This window comes from Archocentrus centrarchus, chromosome 18 (assembly GCF_007364275.1).
Source record: "Archocentrus centrarchus isolate MPI-CPG fArcCen1 chromosome 18, fArcCen1, whole genome shotgun sequence".
Classification (NCBI taxonomy): Eukaryota; Metazoa; Chordata; class Actinopteri; order Cichliformes; family Cichlidae; genus Archocentrus; species Archocentrus centrarchus.
The window spans coordinates 19,920,540-19,929,005 of record NC_044363.1 but is presented as its reverse complement, the minus strand read 5'-3'; positions in this window follow the sequence as shown (position 1 = coordinate 19,929,005).

The window sequence follows — 8,466 nt, the reverse complement described above, 5'->3', positions numbered from 1 at the left end:
ATCAATAAAATTGAACAAACACTTTTTTCCTGCCTGTTCGCTTTTATATTTCATTAGATAAATTAAACCATTTTGTACACTTTCCCCATTCTTTCAGAATCACTTCATGCCACACTGACGCACACAAAGTTTACAGTAAACACCAAACATGTTGCTACTAGCCATTCAAGTGAAAGGTACCCGTAGCTCAGCTCAGGTAACCTGACAAAACAGAGATTACAACCTAACAAAAGAAATGAGTGGATCTGAAGAGCCAAAATAAAAATAAAAAGGTAAGTTGAAGGTCAAAAAGTTCAATAGCTCACTGAGTGTATGGCTAACAGTTTTAATTCACTAACATCCCCAATAAGCACTTCAGTTTGTTAGTAAACAGTAAGGATAAGCATGAATAAAATGCTGAAAATACAGATCTGGTGAGCTGAAAAAACACGCCTGAACATCTGAGGTGGAGCTGCTGAACACTTATGTCGGGAGTGTCAAGCATATGGCCCTGGGCCCAGAATAGGGTCCAATCCGGTCCATTTGATGGCTTTGGAAAATGTGAAAATATCACTTTCAACTGTAGTCTCATCAGCTATACAGTCTATCTGCTGACAAAGACACCTATGGCCCCTCATGTTACACCAAAGTAACTTATAGATAAAGAGATAAATGACAGAAAAAGAGAAAATTAGATTTGTTTGTTTGTTTTTGTTACTATTCTCTTTAGAAATTTATGGGGGGTTTTTTCTTCATCTGTTTGTTCATTCTTTACGGTGTTTGTTTGTTTGTTTGTTTGTTTGTTTGGGATGGACAGGGTGCATTCCATTAGCTGCCAGTGTAATTTTACTGCTATTATTCTGTAATTTTACACTTATTTCTTCTAACATCAGGCCAGAGAACTGTGCTACTAGTGCCTTTCTTTATAATGTAGTATTGATATTGCACTTCTTTTTTCTTTTTTTTTTTTCTTTTTTTTTTTACATTTCATTGATTAAATATGTAGTTTGAACAATTTGTAGGTGTTTTTAAAAGTTATTAGGCAACAGTTAAGATGAAGTTGGGCTGTATTTGGTCCCCTTTGCAAAGTGAGTTTGAACCCTGTCCACCTGACAGGGCTTTAGAGTAAAGAAGTCTGACAGCAGTGGACCAAATGTGTGCCAGCTGATGCCATATTATTTCACTGCCATTTCACCTACTAAATTTGTCTGTCCTAGAGGCAAAAGTGGCTGTTTGGGAGGGTTACATCATTCCTGCTTCCTTCAGTTTCAGCCTCCCCTGTCTCCAGATCAACATCTGTGGTTTTTCCCCTTCTGATTTTTTCATTTTAGGTGGGTTCTCCTTTCTTTTCATTGTATGTTTGTGTATGGGACAATAACAGTAATCAGAACTGAACTGATTCTGTTCTTACTGCAGTATTTCTCTGCTTTCATTTGCAGCCTCATAGAAACGGTTAATAAAACAGTATGACTGAAGGGTTTTTTTAGTTTATTTTAGCACTCTCTGAACTACTTGCATTTTCCACAAACATCTAAAGGTTGTTGTGAGTAATTATCCCTAAAAGCTCTAGCCATGTGTGAACAATAACTACATGCACTTCAACCGGTTCAGTTCCCAGCTTTTCTTTATAGGTGGTGGTCACCAAAGCCTTATTCCTGGCTTATCCCAGGGCAAGAAAACAGCTGTTTGACCCTATTTAACAACACTCTCTCCATGCATTTATCCTGCAAAGTTCCCGTTACACAGTGGGAAAATCAGACTGTGTCTCATCCCTTTATGAGCTCAGACAACGAGGAGCTACACAGCATAATAATAATAACTGTCTTTTTCTTGCTTTCTGTGTAGTAGCTTTAATTTGTTTAAACACCCATTTACTTGGGAATATTCATCACAGACTAAAACAATGAAGACCTAAAACATCCCTCGACCCAGTCAGCACAACTTCCACAGCTGTAAGGCCACAGTGAACAACCTTTTGCTCTATGGTTAAAGGACACTTACATTCGGTCCCAATAGCTGGAAAACTCTGGCAAAAAGAAAAAAACAGAGCAGCCTTACAATAATGAGTCATTAACACCGATGTTATTGAACCTGAACTAAACATCTGCCACATTTGATGCCACAGAAATGCACTATTACGAGTTCTACACTCCTTTTAGAGATAGTGGTGCTACAGTAGGTGCTCTGTGCCGCCTTCAGAAGCAGAGCAAATCCAGCCTGGTCCTGGTCCTGGGCCTTCAGAGTGGAAAGGGTTAATGAGCAGTACAGTAAAAAAAACAAAGAGGGGAAAAAAGAGAGGAGAGAGATATATGTGGTAAAGGTCATGTGTCATATTTGAATTAATAAAGAGCTTTCACCAGGTTCGAGTTTGAACCTGGTGCAGCTGCTGGAGAGCTGCAGAGGGGCCGTCTGGATACAGTTACAGCGCTGGTTGTTTTGGACACGGAGCCGGCAGTCATGTGTTGAGGAACGAGCTGGAAAATATGATGGAAGGGTCACATTTTTCAGAGGAACACGTTCCAGCCGAGCATCTGGTATTCCTGAAACATCAGCTGCAGCCTGCGCGTGTGTGCGTGCGTGCGTGCGTGCGCGTGTGTGTGTGCATATGTGTGTGTGGGTATGTGTGTGTGTGTGTGTGTGTGTGCATGTGTGTGTGTGAATATGTTATTAAATATGCAGAGAAAGAAACAAAAAGCAGCCAGTGAAGCAGGTGAAATGAGGGAAGGGCAGAAATTATCTCATAGTTTTGGGGATATTATTCCCTTCACACGTTTCTCTCCAACAAAAAAAAAAAAAATCTTTTTTGCAAGCAGCCTCCTCCCCTTCCCTTAATTCCTCTTTTTTCCTCACCCACTGCAAAATTGTTCTTTTTATGAGGCTACAGTCTCAAACCACTCCTCCTCTTCTTACCACAAGTATCTCTGGTCTGTTTTTGCTCTTTCTTTCACCCCCCCCCCTTACCCTTTTTTCCTCTCTGTTTTAACTCTTCGCATTCGCACGGCTGTGAATGGTAAAGAACGACCACAACCAACAACATAAATGAAATTTAGTGAACCTCTGGTCGGTGTGAGGTTTCAGTTTAGTTTCTAAGGAGATTGACTTTTATGTGAGCTACAATTTCCAGAACACTTAATATGAAAAAGGTCACTTTTTATGCATAAATAATATTTAAGCAGCTCTCATGTTTCTTTGTAAACTGATCTTCCCTATTTTGTGTTTAGTTTTAGCACTTCTGCCCAGTTTATTTATTCTATAAAGACAGTTTTTGATTGGATCTGAACTGTTTTAGGTTGTAATTTGTCTACTAGCTCAATGTTGTTTTTAAACCATACACAAGACATTAAAAAGAGCAAATATTTCCCTTGTGATGCACCACGTCCTTCTTAGAAAGAGCTCTCGTGGGCTTCTTAAAGCTGTATTTCTTCTTATTTTTTTTTTTTTTTGGCCACTGTGGGCTGTAGAAACAAGCTGCCACCATAACACTGATAAATCACCACATATTGTTAACTTGCTGGCCAAAAAGTTGTTTATTTACACATCCAGAATTTAGACAGCAACACTTTGGGCTCAGGTTTCATGCAAACTCATGATTTTTAGGCAATTTTTTATCTCTGTTTTGCACGCCAGCATATCCTGCGGGGAAATCTGAGTCTTTATCTGTTAAATGTGAAGAAAATGTGAAGTAAACAGTGAAGCTGTGTAGCGTAGAGGCCCACTCTGAAGTACATTTCTACATCAGTGTGGGCGCCTACAGTCACGGTAAAAGGAAAGTACACTCTTTCAGTGCTGAGGTTTAATCTGGCTATTTACAGCTCCTAAACGTAGGTAAATACAGCCTGAGATGAACAGCAATGCATGGCATATTACATTGTGCTATTACTTTTAACAAAATTAAGCCAAAAGTAAAGTACACCCTTACTGCTTCCATAGGAATTAAGAGGGTAAGTAGCAGCCATGCACTGCTAATCAAATGCACTTGATTAATTGATCATCAGCAAGTGTGAGCACCTCCATAAAAAAAATCAGAAGTTTTGGTAGTTTGCTGGTCTGGAGCGTTCATGTGTGTTAACACAATGACACATTCTTCCCAGCAGATTCACCCAAAGGTCAGACCGTGTAATGTTCAGAGGAACTGCAGAAGACCCAAGAGCTACATCTCAGACTCTACAGGGTCCAGTCAGCATGTTAAATGTTAAAGTTCATGACAGCACAATTAGAAAAAGACTGAACAGGTGTGGATGGTCTGGAACGGCTGCCAGGACAAATCTTCTTCTCTCTAAAAAGAACACAGTTTAGGTTTGCAAAATTGCATCTGAACAAACAACAAAACTTCTGAATCGATGTCCTTTGGACAGATGAGACCAAAGTGGAGATGTTTGACCACAATGCACTGCAGCTAACACAGCACAAACACCTCATATCAGCTGTGAAGGTGATGGAGAGGTGATGATTTGGGCTTGTTTTGTAGCCACAGGACCTGCGCACCTTGCAGCCTCAGATCTCCTTGCCGTAGTGTTTCTCCTCATTGCAGATTCATTCATTAGCCTCAATGTGAACCGAATCATGTCAGGCATCAGTTGTTTCTTAGTGAACGAGAAAGCGAAGACTTAAAGTGTCTCCACTGTGTCTCTGCTTCATTTTCAGGAGTAAACCTGACTGACCCCACATTTTCCACTTTTTTTCTCAACACATCTGTTTGACCCTCTTCCTCTTTTTCTGGCCAAACTTTCTTGTCACCTGCTGTTTCGATTTGTCTCAGTGGACCTCTCTCCCACACTGTATCGACTTATCCAGCTGCTGTGCTGGAACAGTGATAGATTTGTAGATACTGTGTGGGGAAGCTTCCTGCTTCAGCAGACAAAACATTAGGCTTCACTTACCCGAGCGTCGGGCCTAAAGTTTCTAACGCTTCAGATACAGACTCAGTAACAGACACAAGTTAACTTCTGGAAAGCAGCTGGAGGGGACATTTACTGTATTCATTTATTTATTGATAACCAGCATTTATAAAAAACATTACGGGTAAATAAAAAGAATAAACATCTTCTAATAGTACAGCGCCCCTGATGAAGTGCCCTTGACTAAAATGCTTCACCTCTACCTCTATTTCTTTTCAAACAGCACATATTTGATTTTTTTTTTTTTTATTTCTTACTATAATGCACAACATCTCTGTCTGTGTGTTTGCTTCTTTGTCTGCCAACTCCTCCTGCACCACCAGGAGCTGAGCTGAGGTACCTCTTAGGCCTCTGAAGGTTCTTATCTATAGCAGATTTTTTTTTGCATTTATGTACCTCTCATAGGGTGTTGTAGACCAACAACTTGAACAATACTGTAACATGGGTATATTTGTTGCAGAGCCAACCACTTAAAACCCTTTTAAAATCAAATGTCTGAACGGTTGTGGGTTATGAAAAAGTAAACTGATGAGTTTAGTTTTGTTTGTTTTTCTAAGATCTGAAGAGGAGACAGAAGATAGAAGGATCCAAACACAGGAGGCAGAGTTCATCAACAAAAGACGAGCTTTAATGGCTGATGCCCAAGTCCATAAGACTATAACAAAGTAAGTCCAGAAACACAGGGAGCAGAGAGAGAGCAGGACTAAGCACACTGAAAGGACATGACAAAGGAGAGTCAGAAAGACTGAACACAATTAGCTGTTCGGTAACAGGGAATCAGGGTGAGGCACACAGGAAGCTAAACTGACACAGGACACAGAAAAAACCCAGCCCTTCAAAATAAGACAGGAAATAACAGTATAGATAGTATACGGTATAGTATAGATAAGGAAACAAAAAGGGACCGGGACATAAACAGAAGGAGACAGAGGGAAGACGATGACTACAGCTGCTTATCCCAAATATCAGAAAACACAAAGAGCAGAACTCAGGAAACGAGGATCTAGTCTGAGCACGGTGACGCTTTAGTTTTTGATTTTCTCTTTTTCCATCCTGTTAATTGTGTCACAGCTCCATTTATTTACTGTGGTGTTCTTAATCTCCAGGTTAAGAACCGCTTCTCACTTATGCAAACAATTATTTGTCTTTAGTTACTTCAAAGAGTGTCAAATTATACTGCAGTTATGTCAGGGAAGCTTCCTATGCAAGTCTGGGAATTCTACAGTTAGGAAAACTGTGGCAGTGCTCCCAAACTGCTCCATATTTTGGCCTCCGTTTTAGTTGTGTTTTTGAGGTGATGCCATCTTGATGTGCAGACACACAGAGGACACAGTCATGCTTAATAGTTATGAAAGATGTTGATGATGAGTTGGAGGGATGGAAAAACGCATTAAAGGAAACAGGCTGTGACTGGCAGCATTTATTCACTCGATTCTGTTTATTCGGTGAACTAGTTTGGATGTCTGTTTGGAGCTGCTGCAAAAATGATCTGCCAAGCATCTGCTCAGAGCTGCGTCCTGCCGGTCACAGAGGATACAGATGAAACCTCTGGCAGCCATACTGGTGTCCACTCTTCCTTCTCCTTCCTTTTCTGTCTGTCTCTCTCTCGCTCGCTGTCAGCCATTTTAATGCTGAGCTCATACAGTGTGGCTGGGCGGGGCAGGACCAACCATCGGGCTCAGCACTCCTTCTCCGTGCCAGGCAGGAAGTGGCCGGGACAGCTGCTTGCAATCCAACCTGGGATTTTGTTTGGGTGACCTACATTGTGGCTCGATTTACTTTCCACTGTAAAACTTCAGCACCACTTTTTCTTCATTTCTAAAGTCCTTCAAAGACTTGTTGCGGCTCACTTATGTGATCACGTGCACAGAATGTGGTTGCATGAAGAGCTTCAGGTGAGATTCAGAGTTTATCTCTGCACAGAAACAGCACTGATGAAAATCACTAATCTTCTCGGACCCTCAAACTGTGGATTTGCATCGATAGAGAAGGTTGCAGAGTCGCACACACACTTCATTAGTTAGACTTTACTAGTACTGGGCTGGGCCTCCTTTTTGCCTTCAAAGTTGCCTTAACCCTAGAACACTAACGTTAAAATTAGTAACACCATCACTAACGGTATAAAATTCCAGATAAAATATAGTTTTCATCAATTTATTTTAAAAGTACAACAATGTATGACAAGTTTTGGAACCCTTCTTTAATTTTACAACATAAAACATCACATAAAATTTTAAAAAGGTACCATGGATGACCCTATAAAAAAGCAGAAAAATTGTTGGAAAATCAGGTAATCCTCAACAGGTAATGTCCTAGCAAAAAAAAATAATGCTGCTGGGAACTTGGTCTTTGGTCCACCCATTCCTGGGACATGTGAGCCCTGTCTGGTAAAGGCACAGTCTTCCTGCATCACTGATAACTGTGGGAGAGGTAGACAAAAAATGGCATTTTTTGAGAAGGGGAAAAATTACCAAATTCTTTTTATTATATGAACTTTCTTGGAAATTACCAATAAGTGATATTTATTCACTGCCATTATACTAATTAAGAATTATATGCAAATTCTGGGACCACTCTGACTTACTGTATGCCTTACATGCAGTCAGTACAGGCAGGGTAGTAACGGCGAGGGCACACTGGTCGACGGCAGACATGACACCTGTGTTGTGTCTTCCTGTCCGAACCTGTGGGGCAGTCAGCACACCTCACTGAGGGACCTCCGCTTTCTGCTGCCACTGGTCCAACCTTGCTAGCAGTAGCTTGATGAGTGCCATTGCCAAAGCCTGCATATACTTCCTCCTCTTCATTGGTGTGTCACCTCTCTTCAAGGCATTCTTGTTGTGAATGATCCATGAGTTTATCACACCAGCGTTCATCATGCCATATAGCACACACAGTGGCCACACAATGTGGCCAATCTGAATGTTGTTTCCCTTGAAAAGTGCAAAGAGCGCCTGATTTAAACACACAAACACTAACATCGGGTAAATTCCACCCATAAAATATGTTACTCTCTATCACTAACGCCGGGTGAAAATCACCCGAAAGCATGCCTATTGAAAAAACCATAGATGGGAGGAGGGAATCAACCATACCATTAATGACATCAATGAGCACCCTGAAGCTACCCAAAGTCCCATGCAACTCAGACAGCAGCAACACAATGAAAATCACATGACAAAAATTGTGTGGGTGAAAATCACCCGGCATTAGCGTTCTAGGGTTAATGTGAATGTCCCGCTCCACCCAAAGGGTCCAGATTCTGACCCTACCATCTGAATGCTGCAGCATTTTCCAATCTTCTGTTGACCATTTTTGGTGAACCCGTGAAAATCGTGGCCTCAGCTTCCTGTTTTTAGCTGACAGGAGCAGCTCTCAGTGTGGTCTTCTGCTGCTGTAGCCCATCTGCTTTAAGGTTCAGTGTTGTGCATTCACAGATGTTCTTCTGAATACTTTGGTTGTAAAGAATAGCTACTTGAGTTACTGTTTCCTTCCTATCAGCTTGAAGCACACTGGCCATTTTCCTCTGACATCAGCACAGTATTTTCACTCAGAGAGCTGCTGCTCACTGGATAGTTTCTCTTTTTCA